Raw genomic sequence first — 18682 nt, 5'->3', positions numbered from 1 at the left:
TGTTGACTTCAATTTTCAAATCATGTAATGTTTAAGTGTAAAAGGAGATTCTGCTGCAAAACTAGAGACTAAATCCTCAAAGTTTCTGTTTGTTACCTAAGAAGTCAGAACAAAAAGAGAGCCATAACCAGCAAAAAGGCCTTATAGCTTATGCAAGTGTCTTCCACGCCAACTGATCAATTCTCTTCAACAGATCTGATTGCGAGTTGTCCAAAATGACCACACAATTGGTCACAGGTGTGTAAAATAACCTAACCCAACCTACTTGATGGTCCTGAAATAACCTACTTTTTCGTGAAGCTGTGAGGCACATTGTTTCTCACATTGCAATGGATATGAGGCAACTAATGAAAATGAATTGTTGCGTGTGTATGGGACATAATTGGGGCTGGGAGGAGGCAGCTTCAATGTTTTCTGGTTCCACAGTAGAATTTAAGACATGCAACGCTGATTTGCTTGAAGCTATGGGTAAGTCGTGGGAAGAGGTTAGGCATTTATTTCTATTGAATTGGTATTGTCGGTTATGTTATCTTCATCTCTAGCATATATATTTATAGAAAAACTTGTTTTGTTGATTATCTAATTTTTCTATGTACTATATAGATTTCCTTTTATGGTTTGTGTGTGTAAGGCCTGATCATATAACAAGAACAAAAACACCCATATATTGACAACACAAAAGTGTTGCCATAATACTAAATGTTTTATGGAGATTTATAGCCAAAAAATAGGTACAAATCCATGAGGGGTTTCTATCTCATTAGATTAAATTGAATTTTCTTTTTATGTTTATACCTTCAGTCTAGAGAAAGCTTGCATTACCTAATATGAGTTCATGTTATTGTGTTAAATGAATCTAACACAGAGAATGCAAGCTCACTTTGGGGGGGGGGGGGATTGGACTTGATATTTCTTTTCTAGCATAAACTTTCATTAGAGGACAAATAACTATATAAGTTATGGAAATATCTTTCTTAAGTACTACGGCCGATATGTGCCGAAAACCTGTTGATCACCAAAGGGTGCAAAGGATTTCGAATAGTTTGAAGCCGTGTCCTTACTTCATAATAGTAGAAAAGTTTATCATTAATACTCTAACCATAATATCATGGTAAAGGCTCTATGTGTAGAGTGTTTGAAGGAATTAGTGCTATTCTAAGTGTTTTATTAATTATTTGGTTTCACGGTCTTTTATCTCTAGGTTTAGTTGACATTGACATTGTTTGCTTTCTTTCTCTAATGATAGCCAACAGTAACAGGGGTGTGGCCCTGCTATGTGTCTATTCGAAGTTCCTACTAAATAGTTGGAAAATGATAAGCCTGAACGGGTTAAGATTGCCATTAAGTAGAGGTCACAGAATACTTCTCTGAATGGGGGAAATGGTGTAGGAAATAAACACAGCACATTGAAAACTATGGAAGAGAGGAAAGATGAGTATGACAAAACACGGGCTCGCATCTTCAATAGCTCAAGCAATCTTAATTCAGAAGATATATATACCTTCTCAGGGTTCACTTGACGAAAGAATTTTTTCTTTGAGAAGAGATGTGACGGAAGGATCCAAGATTTCTATCAATGAAATAGAGAAGACTCCTACCACTAGGGATGGCAACCCGTCCAGAGTTGCAATTCTCAGAGACAAGGAAAAAGATCATAGTGACCCAGACTACGACTGCAGTTATGAAAGGTAATTACTTCTATCTTATATATCTAAGTTGGAGTTTACAACTTGCCATGTTATTAATGGGCTGTTTAAATTGCAACAGGTATGTCAAAGGCTTACTACCCAATCAGAGCTTCAGCTTGGGGCCTTACAGTACACAGAGTTTTCAACCTCCATTTGTGCAGTATGAGGTTGGTTTTTCGCAACATGGCATGTTGTCGAAGTCTCAAGCATCGCTCAGCTACAGGTCTTCTACTCCGAATATGAGCCTACACATGTCAAATTAAACCAGATTATATACACTCGACATTTGTATTAGCCCATGTGCTAATGGAATAGACATTATATATTATTTTCAGTATTTCCAATATTATATATTTTCTTAGCTAAACTGAACTTGAATACCTGATATTGTTGTGTTTCACTCATTGTCTGAATATAAATTGTTTGCACATTGTATATCTGTGACTCAAATTTTTTAGTGGTTTACTTTTATGCTTATTTATATCTATATATTACATTATTTCCTGTTGTTTGCAATGAGAGCAGCAGATTTAAGACCATGGTTGCTTCTGAATGGTTGGATTACATGCTTAATGAACAGTCATAGGCAAAACTTCTTTACACATTAGTAAAATTGTTTCATCTATTACCAAAAAAAAAAAGTTATGTTTCATTTGACACAATGGTTTACTAAATGTCTGAATTTAGTTGTTAGACGTTGTTCTTGGCAAACCCGCTCACTCACTATTCCGTAAAATATTTGCTAAAGAATAAGGAAATACTACCGTGAAGTTTCTAGTGCAACCAAACTCTTTTCTTTTTCTTTTTCTTTTTTTTTTAAGCTTTTGTTCTTAACTTCCTTTGAACAAATCTTAAATTTGATTCAGAGTCATGCTTCATGTACCCTTTCTCAAAGAATGTTTTATGTATGGTTTTTGGAAATTTCTTACTTTGACTGCCGCGTTTACTTCAAGGAGGAAAGCTTGATTGTATGTATGTGCTTGATGGATTGAGTTTTGCTTTTCTCTTATATTATGGTTGGATGTTCAGATAATTTAGCACATCATGCCCTGGTTCCTTTTTTAATAGTTCATTTTTCACACATTGGTTATTAATTTTCACTTCCCACAAAGCTCCACATATTGTTGGCAGGGTATGTCAACGGATGAGTTACTAACTCATCTTCTATTAAGTGATTTAAGAAGTTACCCATTCTATTAAGTGATTGTTTTTTTGGTTTTTTTTTCTTAAATGGAAATTTTATTGATAATGATAACGAGTTTTACAAATAATTAGGACAAATGTGCAACAAGCTGCGCCACAAGTTTTTTCTTCTTCTTATTGTTGGACATTTGAACTCTAATCAAAGATAGCTACTATGTTACATATGTTACTATGCAGGATTGATGATCCTTCGAAAAGTTGTGTGGGATCTAAAGGACACTAGCTTTGTACAATAACCTTGCATAGATATTGGAAGATGTAATATGTTGATTAAGGATGTAATAGTGTGTTCAAAATATATTCAAAATGTCATACTAACTGTAAGATGTATGCCAATGATGGTGTTGTTAACACTTTCTTTATACCTTTTGGTTGTTGCATTGAAATAAATTGGAATGAATTGGATCTTGGAAAATGTTGCACAGATGTATAAGTATACAACTTTTCAATCTTTGATAATGTGCTGATACACATCAATGTGTTATTTATTTAATTTTTTTGGTAAAGATATATTGCATCAACGTGTTCTTATTTTAAAGAGATGCAGCAAATCTATAATGTGAGTTTCCAAGTACGTGTTCATTCATGATGTATAGACATCTACTATCCACCTAAAACTGATATATTCATTCTGCTTCTTCTTTACTTTTCAATATTAACCACGTACATAGCACATACATTCTGCTAGTATATTGTAGCTATACCCTCACCAATCTATTTTTTGGAGCAATCGCAGAGACTCTAGTTTTTTCTAAACTCTATTACTAATTATAAAATAGTATGATATAAATAAAGAAACAATCCTATCTAGAGTTTGATAGAGTCTCTAACTTTTCCCAAACACTATATCTAATTACGAAAAAACAATCCCATCTAGAGTTTCACAGAGTCTCAAACTTTTCTTAAACAATATAGCTAATTACTAAAAAAAAATATTAGACAAAAAACTAAATTGCTAAAAACAATAGTTTCCACCGAAAACAATTTTCCTAAAACCCTTTCGATTTGATGCGTCATCCACTGTGGGATTTAAACATTTATTCATATTTAAATATTCCAAAAATCACAATTCTAGTCACAATAATTACGACATATTCCAATTAAATTTATGAATTTATAATTTTTCAATATTATAATATAATTTCAAATTATATATATATATATATATATATATATATATATATATATAATATATATATATATATATATACCACTCCATCTTGTAGCCACTCCATGCCCATTCCAAATTTCCACCACTCATCTCATTTAGATATAGCCAATTCTGTCCGACAGATCTTTGGTTGATTTTAAACAAAACACTCATGGGCAAAATAGTAAATTAAATATAAAATTAAAACCAAAAATCCAGAAAAAACACAAAAACAGGGATCTCGCTCCACCTTCTTCCCCGATTCTCTCTGTGCATCTCGCACACTCTCTCTCTCTCTCTCTCTTGCAGCACACCTATCTCTCGAAAGTGGAGTTATTGTATCCTGCTAAGAAATTAACATTCACAAAGGTGGAAGGATTGTCCAGATTGTCCAAACAAAATTGCACAGACGATTAAAGTAAGAAGGCTCCATAAATGCTGGCTACTCGTCTTGAAGGCTTGGGGTGGCATTTCCTCCTTTCAGGTATATATACTCTCTTAAAAAACCTATTTTTCACTTAAAAATGGCGATTTATTATATGTTCAATAAATAGTTTGTTTCCGTATGTAGTCTGCTTGTTCACATTCGTATAATAATGAGAAGAACCTTTTTGTTCTTCGTGCATTATTTGTTGAATCACTCTTGATTATTTAACACAATGTTAAGCCTCGTTGCCTATAGTATGTCCTTCCGGTAACATGGACATATGGGAAAAAATATGGCATCACTCTGAATCAATTGGCTTCATGGTGGAGTGAAATGCCTACTAAACTTGCAGGTTTAAACTTAAAGGTAATGATGAATTCACCTGAATAAGCACAATTTTTTACCTCCTTGCAAGGGAATTGTAATGGAAGGAATCCACCAGTACATCAACCATGGATGCATGTTTAAATTCCAGTGTGTTTGATGCAGGGGGCTATCACAAGTAGAAATCATGCAGACCTTGTTGTATGGGAACCTAATGTTGAGTTCGATATGGATGAGAACCACACTACATATCATAAAAATCATGTATGTATTTAGTTTTGGTTGTTAATCACTCTCCTAATTTATTGCTTGGCTTTTATTCTATGATTTGGACTTATGTCACTTAAATTTGAAATGATCGTTTTAGGAATAAGTCGACTTAACTTAACATTTTACTTCAGTTTCAACTCCTCAACCATGTACCCTAATTAAAAGGAGGAAGGAAACAAAAACTTTCAGTTTACTTTAAGAATATCACTTGGCATGAGTAGCTCAGTTTCACAAACATTGGGCCAGGTGACTGGTCTTTTTTCAGTTTAATTTGCTTTGTGTTAATATTGTTTATGATGGTCATTGGCTCAGGATTCTATAATACTTATGAACCACGGTTTAGCTGTCTATTGACAGTAAATGTTGATGTTACTGAACTGTTTTGGACTTATTATGTTAGTTTTCCTTTGCATGTCAAACATGTTTATAAGCTGGTGATCTGGTACTTGGGACTTTCTACGCACAGTTCTTCTCTTATTGACATCCCTTTTTACTTTATGTAGAGTATTTTGGTTTACATGGGAACAAGACTATTTGGAAAAGTTTTGGCAACCTTCGTGAGAGGGAACCTCATGTACAAAGAGGGGAAACATTCCCCTGCTGCCTGTGGTGTTCCTATACTTGAGGAGATTGAAGATGTGGATGATGATAGTGATGATGATGATGACGATGACAATGACAATGAAGATAGAGATGGTGATGAAGACACCGACTAAAGGATTACCTATAATTGAAGAAGTTGAAGTTATGTATAGTGGCGTTTGAATTAGGTGTATACATAAACGTTTGAAGAGGTTTTTAATGCAATTTGAATTGTCTTAGAATTTGAAGTTATGTATAGTGGCGTTTTAATTTGGAATTTGAAGTTAGAATCATTTGTATATGAATTTGAATTTGAATATGGTTGTATGTATATGAATATGAAGTTGAAGTTATGTATATGAAGTTATGTGCGTATATGAATTTGGTTTGGATATGAAATGAACAAAATCAAATAAAAAATTTGCTTGTATTTTGGTCTAGACGACCCAGCCAGGTCGCACAAAAGCATCCAAACTGATCTCCAAATATCGTTCACAGACATATCTAGCCTTAACGACCTATGTAGATCGCTTGCCTATAGACGTAAACAACTTGTGTAGATCGATTGCCTATAGATAGACCTAAACTACCTCACCAGATCGTTTAGATCTATACCTAAATGACCTCACCAGATCGTTCAGATCTATACCTAAACGACCTCACTAGATCGTTTAGGTATATACCTAAATGACCCAGCCATGTCATTTAGGTATATACCTGAACGATCTGGTGAGGTCGTTTAGGTCTATAGGCAAGTGATCTGCACAGGTAGTTAAGGCCAGATTTGTCTGTGAACGATATTTGGAGATCAGTTTGGATGCTTTTGTGCGACCTGGCTGGGTCGTCTGGACCAAAATCTAAGCAATTTTTTTTTTTTTTTGATTTTGTTCATTTCATATCCAACCCAAATTCATATACGCACATAACTTCATATATATAACTTCAACTTCATAATCATATACATATAACTATATTCAAATTCAAATTCATATACAAATGATTCTAACTTCAAATTCCAAATTAAAACGCCACTATACATAACTTCAAATTCTAAAACAATTCAAATTACATTAAAAACTTCTTCAAATGTTTATGTATACACCTAATTCAAACGCCACTATACATAACTTCAACTTCTTCAACTATGGGTAATCATTCAGTCGGTGTCTTCATCACCATATCTATCTTCATTGTCATCATCTCTATCATCGTCCACATCCTCATTCTCTTCAAGTATAGGAACACCATAGGCAGCAGGGGCATGTTTCCCCTCTTTGTACATGAGGTTCCCTCTCACGAAGGTTGCCAAAACTTTTCCAGATAGTCTTGTTCCCATGTAAACCAAAATACTCTACATAAAGTAAAAAAGGACGTCAATAAGAGAAGAACTATGCATAGAAAGTCCCAAGTACCAGATCACCAACTTATAAACATGTTTGACATGCAAAGGAAAACTGACTTAAGTCCAAAACAGTTCAGTAACATCAACATTTATTTACGGTCAATAGACAGCTAAATCGTAGTTCAGAAGTATTATAGACTCCAGAGCCAACGACCATCATAAAAAATATTAGCACAAATTAAAAGCAAATTAAGCTGAAAAAAGAGTAGCCACCAGCCCAATGTTTGTGAAATTGAGCTACTCATTCCAAGTGATATTCTTAAAGTAAACTGAAAGTTTTTGTTTCCTTCCTCCTTTTAATTAGGGTGGTTGAGGAGTTGAAACTGAAGTAAAATGCTAAGTTAAGTCGACTTATTTCTAAAATGATCATTTCAAATTCAAGTGACATAAGTCCAAATCATGGAATAAAAGCCAAGCAATAAATTAGGAAAGTGATTAACAACTAAAACTAAATATATACAAGATTTTTATGATATGTAGTGTGGTTCTCATCCAGATCAAACTCAACATTAGGTTCCCATAGTCTAGCTATAGGTGGTAGGAACTAATAAAGAGAATCCTCATGATCCTTGCTCAGCTTAGAGAAGTAGTCGGTGACTCGATTTGCTTCCCTGAACACATGCTTGAAGTCTACCCATTCAAACTGTTGTTTCAAACAGTCGATAGCAGCCACTAAGTTAAGACAGTACCAAGGCGACTCCTTTGTACCAGTAATAGCTCCTACTGCACCCTTAGAGTCATAGCATATACTAATTCATTTCGCTCCTATCTGAAGTGCTCCCTTCATTCCAGCCTCAACTGCCAACAGCTCTTGGGTAATTACCGATCTTTTAGTCGAACTCCCTGTAAAAGCAAGCTTGACAACACCAAGTTCATCTCTGATAGCACCGCCAAATCCATTAAAATCTTCTGATACATACCCATTAGTGCTGACTACTAATTCACCTAGTTGCGGCTTAAACCATTTGCACCAGATAGGGGCACGTGTTGTGAATTGAACTTGAACTCCTATCCTGTCAAGAAGAACTTTGGCAGCCACTGTTTCAGGCACTTCTGGCAGAATAGTTTGCAGATATATCTTCATCTGCTTCTTGATTTTCGCACATACTTGGGCCTCAGAGTGTCTTTTATGTTGGAACCTCCTCAAATTCCTTTCAATCCAGATGGCGTATATAGTGGCACAGGTTACTGCTCTAGTGATTTCAGATTCGATAGTGACATTTTGTCATATCCTTAGAATGCTATACCACTCGGCAGTTGATGCTTTCACTTGAGTGTTCAATCCCAGCCATCTTTTCACCCGCGACCAAACATCTTTTGTATATGGGCAATCAAAGAAGAGGTGTTTGGAATGCTCCCTAGAAGCATTACAGAAACTACATAGCGAGTGGTGAATGATATTCTTCTTAACTAGTCAATCCTGAGTGGGTAAGCAATTCACAAACAGTTGCCAATCAGTAAAAGAGTGTTTCGGTACAACCAACTTACCCAAACCACTCGATACCATTTAACTCTTGGTTTGAGCTGCTTTTAGCCATATATGTTGATTTATTTGTGAATCGTTCAAAGCGATTCGGTGTCCAGATGACTTGGTCCTGCTGAAGCATATGGTTGATTTCGGTGCCTTTTATCTTCTTTTTCAGAGCACTAATTGGCAGACTGGATACAATGTGGTTCCATCTACCGTCAGAAATGAGTTCGCAAACCAGGGCATTGTGAGGGACTTGTAGTAGTTGCACTGCTTCATTCCATTGTATAAGAGGAGTGTCATGGCACCAAGGGTCATGCCATACATATGTTTGCTCTCCTTTCTCTATTTGGTGCCGAACAAGCTTCTGCGCAGCTTTGCGATTCTTAAAGACATTCCTCCATACCCAAGAACAGTCAACTGGGATATTCATCATCCAGAAGTGTTGCTTCTTGACATGATGTTCAATTGACCATTTGATCCATAAAGAGTCATCGTAGCTGGCAATCTTGAACACAAGGCCACAGTAGGCAGCCTTATTCCACGTGATGGGGTCCATAATTCCCAATCCTCCCTTTTCTTTATCCATTCTAATGAGAGAGTGGCTAGCATGGTGCATCCTTGGTGTCCTGTCCAGAGGAATCGATTACAAATCTTAGCAATATCCTTCAAAGTTTTTTTGGGTAAGATAAACGTTCGAGCCCAGTAAACATGAAGAGAGGATAAAACTGATTGAATCAACTGTAGCCTTCCCGCGTGAGTAAGAGCTTTATTATTCCAATTAGATATCTTCTTGGTGACCATTTCTGTTAGAGGCAAGCATTCTTTAATCCCCATTCTTGATGCAGTGAGTGGCAATCCTAGATACGTAACATGGGGTTGTACCAGCTACACTTCCATAATATTCGCCAATTCCTTAGCTTCATAGCAAGAAGGGTAGTCTTCTGTCTACTTAACTTCAGACCAGTGCACTAAGAGAAATCATCAATAGTCTTCTTCACTGCCCTTACTGTCGTAACATCACCTTTACAGAACACCAAGACATCATCGGCAAAACACAGATGTGTAATGTCTAGTTTTGCCATAACACTACGATTCAACATTCCACCAAGTACCTCCATGACAAGGACAAATAAGTAGGGTGATATGTGGTCCCCTTGTCTAAACCCCCTACATCCAGCAAAGTAGCCCTGAGGTGTACCATTAACTATAATAGAATAGTATGGTGTGGAATAGCACATCTTTGTCCACTCAATGAATTTCTCATGGAATCTAAATCTTGCCATTACTTTCTCAATAGTCTGCCAACTGACTGTGTCATATGCTTTGGTAATATCAATCTTGATGGAACATCTTTTAGACCCATGTGCTCGATTATAGCTTCTGATAAGCTCATGAGCCAGCAGGAGGTTGTCTTGGATCGATTTGTCAGGGATGAACGCAGATTGCTGGATGGAGATGATATCAGGTATATACGGCTTCATTCTATTAGTGAGTAGTTTTGATACACACTTATATATGACATTGCAGTAGGCAATAAGCCCGAACTCTTCTACTCTTGAGGGAGTTGCACATTTAGGGATGAGACATATGTGGGTAGAGTTGATTCCTCTATTAATAGTCTTCAAAGCAAACACAGGTGTAACAGCTTTGACAAACTCCTCCTTCACATTCTGCCAGTTCTTTTTGAAGAAAAATGCATTAAAGCCATTAAAGCCATTAGGCCCTGGGGCCTTATTATCTTCCATTTCAAACAATGCTAGCTGTACTTCTGCCTCATTTGTAGTAAGCACCCTTAGGAAATGGAGACCCTCAAGGATTGCATAATCACATAGAACAGGGGCTGGCTGTCCCAACAAACCTTTGTGGTAGTCAACAAATGCTTCTGATACTCCCACATGACCTTCCCTTCTAACACCAGTGGGATCTTGCACTGCCCATATAAGATTTCTGCCTTTTCTCTCTTTAAGCATCTTGTAGAAAAATTTAGTGCATTTGTCCTCGTACTTCATCCAATCACATTTGGTTCTATGTCGAAGATCCTCCCCTTCCATTAATAATAAGCTGACAAAGAGTGTTCCTGGCTTCCTTCTCTCGCATGCATAAAAGACTATCCATGGGATTGATTTGTTGAGCTTTCTAGATGCTCTTGAGCTCTTTCCTTGCTGCTTCTGCCTGCTTAGTTAAATTCGAGCAGTAGAATTTTCCCCATTGATAAAATTAAAAACTATGGTTTTACCTAATCTTAACTAATTATGCTAGAAATAAGTAAAAACATGGATTTACACTAGTTGTTATCAAAGTTCTACTCTCAATTATCATGCAATAACGGGAGTCAGAATTCGTTCCATTCTTAGTTTCGTAGATGAAATAATTTCTCTAAATTAACAATTCTATAGTATCCGTGAGAGCAATGGTTTAATAAAACTAATATGTGGAAATAACTAATTAAGATGTTCTAGACTATGCTATGGCAATTTAAATGAGAAGATGTGAATAAGAAGAAAAGTATTAGGGGGATTTGAAATCCACTTGAGTAATTCTTAATAGGCTAGCATAGAATTGTTGTAATCCTAATTTTTATGTTTTCACATAAATGTTGGGTCTTTTTAATCCCTAATTATTCATGGCAATCTCTGCTAACTAATAATTAGCATGTGAGACAATTTAAACCCATTCTCATGGTGAATTAACTACCTTCTAGAGTAGAATAGATTACTACAACTTATTCTACACTAACACATCAAGTCTTCATCAAACTTCAATCAAACCCCTCTAATGGAGGTTTAGCTAAGATTCATTAGACTATCATTAATAGAAGAAGAATAAGATATAATGAAGACAATAACAATAACTTGGTTTTATTAATAGAGGCTAGGTTTTAGAACATAAACTAGGTTAAAACTAAAGAAGAAAACTAATTTATTTTCTAATTTATTAACTAAAAGGTGATCTAAATTATTATATCTAATGGAAGGGTTAGTGAATAGAGTTTAACCTTAGTCCTCTTTATATAGGAGAGGGCTAGGTTTACAATTTTGTGCATGAGTTTTGGAGCTATGTTTTGGCCTATTAAATCAAGCCCAAAACCTAATTACTTAAGTCCAAAAAGGGTTTCTCTATTGGAAATTACTGCAATAGTATTTTCGTCCACTTTTACTCTTCTGATTGGATCAAGGCCTGGATCATTAAAAATCTCTTTTCGAGTCGGTCATTTTGACATATAATAGGCCCAATTCTAAGGTTTAAGTCCAAAGATACGGCTTACGAAAGTTATGTTGACTTTTATGCTCTATTTCTGCCCGCGTTGATTTTGACTTTTCAGCTTTGACTGGGATTTAAAAATACTTTTTCTCCTTGAATCTTGGCCTTTAATCATAGAACTTAGCAACCAACCTTTGCTCATTTCTCTTGAAAAAGTGACATATTTCTTCACATATTTAACTCCAATACCTGAAATACACAAAAACACGTAAACAGTACTAACTCTTATTTATTATACACATAATTGGTCTAAATGTAATAGTATTAAGGGGTTAAAACTACAGTTTTGGGCTCTTATCACCCATCCTTTAAGCTTACTCTTCAACTTCTTCAATTTTTGGGTTAGAATGTACATGGGGCACCCAACCACTACTTCATTCCATCATGCTAGAAACGTGGCAAAAAAGTCAGGATATAAAATCCAAAAATTACTGAATCTAAAAGGGAAACTTGCAGAGACATTATTCAAGATAGTGATGATAATAGGTGAGTGGTCAGAAGTGCCAGGTGGCAAGAATTCAGCAAACGAGAAAGAAAAAGAAGAGCTCCAAGAGCTATTGACCAAGCACCTATCAATTTTAGACCAATTACTGGCAAAGTTGGTCCATGTGTAGAAACCCCCTGATGTAATTATTAACAAAAGCCCATGAAGGGCAACAGAGGTTGCTGATGGATTGAAACTTCTCAATTTTAACTTTAGTTTCCAACATACCAAAGAGGCACAGATTATTCACATTTCTAAAACTATTCATGTATCTAGCTATATTGGTGTCATTAAGTCCCCGCACATTCCATATAGCAAGCTTCGACATTACTAATGTTTGTGTTTTCCTTTCCTACTCGAGCCCTTGTTCGTTTCCTTCCCTTTTTTAAAGAAGTTGTCCTTAGCCTGTGACCTTGTTATAACTTGCAAAGGAAGGATAGCTGGTGTGGCTTCTTGTTGTAGCTTCTCATCATTAAAGAGTTCCTTTTTAGGGTCGGAAAGATCATCTTCAATGATTCCATCCTTGATAAGAGCCCAAAACTGTAGTTTTAACCCCTTAATAATCATACTTTTAGACCAATTATGTGAATAATAACACTACAAGAAAATTGAGCTTTTGCCACAGGTACAATCTTGCTTTAGCCACGGTCATCAGCTGTTGCCAGGGTCCAACGGCCCACAGCCGTGGCCAAGTTTTTAAGTGGCCGTGGGGTATTGTTTGGGTAGTTGGGTTTAGTTCCCATTTTGGCCACGGCTGTGTCCATTTGTTTCATCTACCGTTGGATTAGACTTGGATTTTGATGTCTGTTAAGATCTCATGAAACCATCATGAAAATAAAGAGTAGCAACAACAATCGAAGAAGAAGACTCAAGTTATTTGAAAGAAAACTCGATATTAAAGCAATAACAAGGTTTGTCTTCCTTCTCTTTCTCTTCTATAAACAGTACTTCTCTTTTATTCACTTCTCTCATGTAATAGAACTTTCCTCCTCCCCTCTCTCTGTCTCTCACCCAGGTTGAAGATCGAGGAAAAACATTAATTTTTTTCCCTCACACTCTCTGTCTCACGCTAGAGTCAATTGGACCAGGTTCGATTGCACTCTTATATCTGTTTTTTTTTTTTTTTATTTTGATGTTAGGTGCTAATTTAGGGTTCTTTGATTTTAATTGTTGTAAGAGAAGTATGTTTTTGCTTAAGGTTTGGTCAATGTCACGTTTTAAGACCTCAATTATAAGAATATCAATTGTTTATTTCTAATGAGGCATCCTTTCTACTGATACATTGTTTTATTTGCAAATTCATAATCATTTTAATTTATAAATTCTGCTAAGGAGGAGCTTATAGTAATCTAGAAATTAATTAAAGGAAATTGACAATTTTCTATGTGTGATTGGGGTATTGTAGTATTTTTATTTTCGACTAGAGCGTACTCATTTTAGAATGAAAACTATTTATTCCAAGTCTCGTTGCGCTTGGTGGGTATTGGTTATTAGCTCTTTTAGATGTATAACAATTTTGTTTGGTTCACTTGGTTTATTGTTAATTTGGTAAAATTTTGTTAAGTTGCATGATTGTGGTACACTCGGATCTACTTGTGCTTGTGTTTAGTAGTAAATAGTTGGTTTGCTTGGTGTGCAAGCACCGTGTATTGGACGCCCAATAAGTATAAGGGATAGTAGATAAAGTGTCATGGGTATGGGGCTATGTGGTGTGCGAACACCTCATGCTAGTATATTAGTAAGAGGTGGCCATGCATGTATGCAAGGAAGGAGGTGGTGGCTGAAATTCTGGATGCAAGGAAACCTTCTGTTTACATATTCAGGTGTAAAAAAGGCAAAAAAGCAAAGTATAACTACTGGTCGTGTTTTAATGAAGGGATTGGACCCAAAGCTACAAGTGTTCCAATTACATCTTGGTGGAAGTGCTTGGAAGTATGTAAACAGTGTTTGGTGTTCTAGTAGGACTTCTGTTTAACAGAAAGTAATTGTATACTTTTGCTTGACTTTTTTGATTGTGACATTTATATGTTGTGCTTGTGCATAGTAACTGACACCATTTTGCTCTTTGTAAGTTCTTTTTGATTCTCAAGTCCTGTAGTTTTGGTTTCATACTGGCCATTGGACTGAGGCTGTTTGATCAAGCTGCGCAGCTTCAACTCACTTGTATATGTCATAAGAACTCAATTTCTTGGGTTGGTTAGCGTTTCTTTTGCTTTTCTATTGCTCAAAGTTATTTTGTGGAGTTTTCACTATTGGTGGAAGTGCTTGGAAGTATGTAAACATTTTAGTTCCCTTTGCGTCTTCCTGGAAGATACAAAATTAGAATCTAGAGGAATTGTGTAGTACATATTACATTCATCATCTAAATCAGAGTTTTTAGCTGTATAATCTACAGCTTTGTTGGTTCTTCTAAAACTTCCACCTTACTATGAGAAATCCATCTCCTTTCTTGAATATTTTAGATTGCTATAGTGGCACATAGAAACGCCATTCTCCAGCTTTAGTTGACCTCTCGTTCGAGCAATGTGAGTGAATTAGATCGGTTCATTAATTGCGTTGCGTTGTGTCTACCCAAACCCAGAACTTTGAAACTGTTAAGGGAAAGGATGATCAAAATACAGGTGTTCTGAGTTCCCTTTCATTGTTACCAAAGCATCATATAGAATGTGTCGGAACACCTTTTTGACCAGCGTATTTTGAGTGGGAAGACTCCCAGACAGCTACTGCCAGCTGCAGGAGTGACTAGGCACAAGAAGTTTATATGCTACAAGATTACTCCATCTTACTTCATTTCCAATATTCTTCAAAGCCACGTAGGCTGATTTAGAAGAAGTTGACCAGAGTGTGATGGTATTCAAATGACCCGTTCAAAGTCTAGCATAGAATTTATCACTGTTAAGATCTTATGTTTCAGCTCATATTTAGGCATCCTTGTCACCTTGTTATTCCAGCAACAATTAGTGATTGAATTACTAACACATGAACTGTTATGTAGGTTTAGGTACTGTCTAGCCTAAGTATGCTCCACCAATGGCTTCTCATCACACCAATGTTAAGGTTTGGTCCCTTTTAGCCAACAAATGTCTGATTATGTATCCTTTAGGCTTGATCCCCCTTTAGCCACCAAATTTCTGATAATTTAGCCAGTAGGTTTGTTCCCCTTTAGCCATGTAGGTTTGTTCTCCTTTAGCCGTGTAGTACCTTCTTTCCTTGAGCGAGTATAATCTCTTAATTTTTTATCCTCTACCCATTTCTGAAGCTTTTCGTTCTCATGCTCTAGCATTTTTCCTTCTTGAAGATGTCCTTAATGGAAAAAATGCTTCATAACAGGTCAAGTATGAGAATTTTTTATGTTTTCTCCTGATGTTCTATTTTGAGTTGACCATGGTGGTTTTATTTATGTTAAAACAATCTTCTCAGTTTCATAGAGATTGAGTTATCACAACTCAATGACATTTAAGAATGACCTAGACTGCCTTTTTTCTTAACATTGCAGAGACCAGAATCTGTAAAAGTAGATGCTCAGGACATCACTGGGGCGAAATTTACTGCTAACTTGTCGAGCCTTTCTGCACGCGTATTCCAGCATGAATTCGATCATTTGCAGGTACCTTTTAATTGCTCAATCTCTTTTTTATCATTTCTCTATCTACCAAATTTTTTGGCAGGTTTTTGTGATAACAGATAAAAAAAACCATTCTGTAAATGTTGTCAGGTTGTTCTTATGGCTAACTTAGCTGTAGGCTTTAGTCCACTCCCTTAGTTAGCAGTATATTTGCAGTCCCGTTGAGCTTTTAAATAATGTTTGCGTGCACAGTTTTCCTTCAACATAACGTCCTTCATTTATATTAAATGTATATTATATTGTGTTCACTAGTTATATGTTATGACTTACAACTGCGCACATTATTCAGTGCTCTTGCAAGTGATTGTTGCCATCACACTAACCAATTTGGAATATCCTTCAAGAAGTGTCAATACCAATCCACCGTTTAACTTCTCAATTAGCCTAGGCCAAGATAATAAATATCTGATTCCATTCTTTGAACCTTTATACACGCGTCTAATTTTAGATTTCAGCTAATAAAAAGTTAGACTATTCAAGTTAACCCTAAAAAGTAAAATGCATCGATTTTTTGTAGAATTTGACTATTCCAAGTTAACCCCTACTTCAATCACGGTCTTTAAAAGAAGTGAGCTTGACTAATTGGTTGGTGTTCTAGTGGAACTGTGTTTCGATTTATCTCTTGAAAAATAAAGTACTTGTAGACTTTTGCTTGACTTTTATGATTGTGTCATTTATATGTTGTGCATAATAACTCACACTATTTTGCTCTTTGTAAGTTCTTTTTGATTCTCAAGTCCAGTAGTTTTGGTTTCATATTGGCCATTAGACTTCATTCAGGTATTTTGACCAAGTCCGTGACTTCAAGTCACTTGCATATGTCATAAGAACTCAATTCCTTGGGTTGATTAGCGTTTCTTTTGCTTTTCTATGGCTGAAAATTATTTTGTGGAGTTTTCACTATTGGTGGAAGTGCTTGGAAGTATGTAAACAGATGTTAAGGACTTCAATGAAGGGATTGGACCCGAAGCTACAAGTGTTCCAATTATTGATTGAGATACTCCATTGACTAGGTCTCCTTTATATATGATATCTTTCTTTGCTAGATATGTGAGCAAATCTTTGAGTTGGTATAAAAAATAGGAATTCAAATTCTGGAAAATAGTTGTTAATTTTGTGACATTGCGGAAATTAGAATTATCTTTATAATCTCTTGTTTCTTTTGTTTCTTTTGATATAAAGGATTAAAATGTTCACTTTAGGCTCAACTATCATTTTGGCAATAAAGGCTAGGAGTTTTTTATAGTTTTGTTTTTTTTTTTTTTTTTTTGGGTTCAAAGGGTTCTCATTTTTATTTTTATTTTTTTTTAAAACATTTTCTTCTATTTTTTGAAAATTACTGTTTTTTTTTTTTTTTATTATTGTGCCAATGTTAATTCCGGGTTTCTTTATACTAAAAACAAATTGGAATTGGAGCAAGGGGGATCTGCCACTCAAATTCTAATTCCTGTTTGAAGACTTGATGTCTGTTTTAAGGTAATATATCGAAGTCAAACACCGATCAAGCTGTTCTCTAAAGGAGTCAATCTTGCTTTACGAGTTCTTATATAAACCTTGAGTGTTGTTTGCAATAGAATTAATGTAAGTTTTGTAGCCTTTGTTTGGATGAAGTACACATGCTAATGTCTACAAAGCACACCCCCTCGTTTGGTATTTATTATAGTAGAGTCTGGTTTGTATCCTGCAAATACAAAATACCCCCCCCCCCCAATGCACACGGACCCTGCGAATCATAAATTAGAATGACTTCTACTCTTCGTGATTATGGCCTTTATTATATCTCATTCGGATATGTACTCGCTCAGGTTGTTCGAAATATAAATTAAGAAAAGAAGTTAGAGGCGATGAGTGATTATGATGCAGACATTGGCAGGAATTAATTAGAAGAACATTCTATAGACATTTACAACATGTAATGGTTAGTAGTTTCTCTTTAATTTGATATTTGCTATATTAGACAATTTTTAGTTCTAATGATTGGTTTTTAACTGTTGTAGCTATATCTTCAAAGCCTACTCTAAGGCAGTTACATGAAAAGGTACAAGAGAGCGAACAAGAATATGCAAACTTTGATTCGAAAAAGTTGAGGCGTTGTTTAGATGCTAGGAATGGTGATGTTTAGGCGATATTTCAGTTTTTTTAGGAGTCATTCTCAATAGTATTTGTAAAATCTTAAAGAGTACTATATTTGTTCTTTTATATAGGTTAGCATTCCTAATTAGATCTATTATGTAAAAAAGTCTTATGCCAAGTACATATTGTGTATGAAATGTTGAATTGTGGATAATGCTCAGTATTTATGCGGGTTTGATTGGAATGGTAGAACTTTATATGAACGGCAGGTGTGGTGTGTGATATAGAGGCGTTCGAACCAATTTTTTTTTTACCCAATTCAAGTCATTTGCCACGGCCTAGAACCGTGGCCAAACTATAGATCTAGATAAAAAAAACATATCCCACGGTCCATGTCAGCATTGGCCACGGTTGAATGCTGTGGTATAAGGGTTATTAGCCACGGGCCATGGAACGGTCCAAAACCGTGGGCAAAAAACAGGTTTTGGCCACAGCCCATAGCCGTGGCAAAAGGTTAGCCACAGGCGCATTGGCAACGGTCATGCAACAGCCTATAGCCGTAGCAAAAGGACTTTAGCCACAGTCTATGGCCGTGGCTAATGTTCAGTATTCTTGTAGTGTAAGTAATACTGATTACGTGTTTTTATGCATTTCAGGCTTCAAAGTCCATTATGTGCAGAAATGTGCCACTTTAGCTAGATAAAGGAGCAATGGTTGGTAGC

General features: G+C 35.8%; 2 long non-coding RNA genes across 2 annotated transcripts; both read left to right on the top strand.

The window, feature by feature from the left end:
* The first annotated feature begins 1200 nt into the window (after positions 1 to 1200).
* Positions 1201 to 2055, top strand: LOC147511604 (uncharacterized). Its single transcript, XR_015217034.1, has 2 exons — positions 1201 to 1688; positions 1768 to 2055. It is a non-coding gene; the product is annotated as an uncharacterized LOC147511604 (long non-coding RNA).
* A 10802-nt stretch (positions 2056 to 12857) lies between these two features.
* Positions 12858 to 18174, top strand: LOC147511603 (uncharacterized). The gene is made up of 5 exons (XR_015217033.1): positions 12858 to 13173; positions 13278 to 13350; positions 15759 to 15869; positions 17693 to 17805; positions 17885 to 18174. It is a non-coding gene; the product is annotated as an uncharacterized LOC147511603 (long non-coding RNA).
* Positions 18175 to 18682: the final 508 nt, after the last annotated feature.

Source organism: Coptis chinensis, chromosome 3 (genome assembly GCF_015680905.1).
Source record: "Coptis chinensis isolate HL-2020 chromosome 3, ASM1568090v1, whole genome shotgun sequence".
NCBI classification, from domain to species: Eukaryota; Viridiplantae; Streptophyta; class Magnoliopsida; order Ranunculales; family Ranunculaceae; genus Coptis; species Coptis chinensis.
This window is presented reverse-complemented; position numbering and strand designations above follow the sequence as displayed.